This window comes from Penaeus japonicus, unplaced genomic scaffold (genome assembly GCF_977035675.1).
Source record: "Penaeus japonicus unplaced genomic scaffold, GWHDUDI00000001_assembly GWHDUDI00000026, whole genome shotgun sequence".
In the NCBI taxonomy this organism is placed as follows: domain Eukaryota; kingdom Metazoa; phylum Arthropoda; class Malacostraca; order Decapoda; family Penaeidae; genus Penaeus; species Penaeus japonicus.
Window position 1 is genome coordinate 4,122,943 of NW_028234428.1, and position 2,500 is coordinate 4,125,442.

The following is a 2,500-nucleotide window of genomic DNA, read 5'->3' on the forward strand; positions in this document are numbered from 1 at the left end:
ACAACATATTATGATAATGCATGTCGTGACGATACTTATGTTCCACATAAGAGAGATGTAAGTGCAAGTGAAAGGAGAAAGATTGTGATGCAAAAGATAATATTTATGGAACAATAAATTATATTGGCAATATTCATGACGATACTAATCAAAGACAAATATAAAATGTTGGAAATGCAATCGCATATAAAATGCAAAGTAAAATAAAATGTAATTTGAAGAGATTATGATGATGATACATAAATCATAGTGATAATGATCTATCGTAACCTTTGGATGATAAAAAAAAGAATCACACCCATATTATAAATTGACCTGTCAGAAAAATCACGAACTATAAGTGGACAAACAGTAACCTAATTCTGAGGAATGTTGGTAGTAGTAATATCAATACTAAAACTAAATATTCAGATTGAAATAACGATAATAAATATTCATTACAGTAACAACTGGCAACTGAACTATTTCAACAAGTCCGTGACGTGTTTTGACATTTGACCAGTTCCATTTCGAAAACGAAGAAAGAAATTTAACATTCACTGCATCTATTAACATTGGCGGCCAATAAAAGTCAATGGATTTTACACAAGAATTGATTAAGAATTTTCTTTCTCCCCAATTTACATTCCTTATTTTGTTTTCTTAGTACACGGAACATAAAAAAAAAAAAAATGTGTATCCCCTCCAGTGCTCTTCTCTCTCCTTTCCTCCCTGCTGTCTCCTCCTCTATCTTTCAATTCCGTTTTTCCATCTCGTTCGTGTGGGCGGATCCGGTAGCCAAAGCACTGGGCGGCGTCACCTGGGCGGCCTCTGCACAGCCGGCCACCAGGAAGGGGTTAAGGGGCCAGTGGATGGCCTCTGGAATTTATCTCTAATCCCCCCTCCCCCTTGCTCTTATCTGTCTCTCGTTTCCGGCAGTTAAGTCTTAAAAGGGAAGGCCGAAGTAGGTGTTTCCGTTTTGTTTTGTTTTGAGGCGGGGGGGGGGGAATATTAAATTTCATTATTGTTGTAGCTTTTGTCGGGGTGAGGGTGGTGGATTCACTTAATATCATTATTTTCTGTTGTTCTTCTTTTCATTTTTTTGCAATGTTAATAATAATAATAATATCAATGACAATGGTAATATGGATAACAGCAACTGTTGAATAATAACTTGTTTGAGTCCTCTTTCTTGAGCCTATTAAACGAGTCAGGGAAACTCGTAAATAAACATTCATCTGTGGATATTTGTTATCATTGAAAAAATCCATATCATTACCTATTCATATCAACCTATCTATCTATCTATCTATCAGTCTATCTACATATCCATTCCCTGTTATCTTGTTAGAACAATAGCAGCAACAGGAGTAAAAAAAGATAAAAAATAATGGCACTAAATAAACAGTATCTAACAGTAACTAAAAATAAGAGGCAAACCTAAACACCAAAGTCATCTCCCTGTACACGTCATCCAGCCTTTCAGAGCCAATTGTGAGAAGCTCGGGAGATCCGTGGGAAAATTTTGTGACCCGTGGGAAAATTCGGTGACCCGTGGGAGTGCCAGATCTGCACTTGAGGTCACGTGACACCCATGAGTACTCGCGAATCCCATGTTTACATCATGGCTGAATGAATGGGTAGCGATGAAGCATGGGGGAAGGCAGGCAATATGGGAGGGCTCTTTATGACCTATTGTGAGTACTTGGCTTGGCTCCCTCACAACTCTCATAATCATACGTCTGGCACCAAGGTTGTTGGGGGAGACTCTGGAATTAAGTGTCCAAAGATGATTACGCAGGAGGAAAGTTGGGATTGCGTAATGTCAAGAAAGAGTACGGGATATAATGGGGGAATAAGATGCAAAAGGTACATACATACATACATATAGATGTATGTATGTGTATATGTATATGTATATGTATATATATATATATATTTATATATATATGTATATATGTATATATATACATATATATGTATATATGTATATATATACATATAATACATACATATATACATAAATACACACACATACATATGTGCGCGCGCGCGCGCGTGTGTGTATGTGTGTGTATGTGTGTGTATGTGTATGTGTGTGTATATGTGTGTATGTGTGTGTGTGTGTGTGTGTGTGTGAATGTGTGTGAATTTGTGTGAATGTGTGTGAATGTGCGTGAATGTGTGTATGTGTGTGTATGTGTGCGGAAGCCTGCCTGTTCGCTGAGTTTTTTTGAATGCAATGCATCGGAGATGCGGGTTGCGCTGATTTTTGTGAACAGTTTATGGATTGCTGACAGGAGGCTTATAGGTCGGTAATTTCATAGGTCTTTTGTGTCAGCCTATTTTTAGCGTCGTTTAGATATTTGATTGTCTAGTTTTACTGCCACAATCTCTCCTGCATCTTGAATAAGATCAATACTAGTTCCATCTCCTCCTGGTACTTTTCCTCTTTTAATGCCTTTTAGTGCTCTTGTTATTTCCTCTTCCTTTCCTCCTTTCAAGGTTGATCGCTCTAAGT

At 37.5% G+C, this 2,500-nt stretch overlaps 1 protein-coding gene across 1 annotated transcript in view; it reads right to left on the reverse strand.

Moving 5' to 3' along the window:
- Window positions 1-2,500, reverse strand: part of LOC122251566 (P-selectin) — a 114,748-nt gene that overhangs the window by 41,604 nt on the left and 70,644 nt on the right. The window lies entirely within an intron of this gene.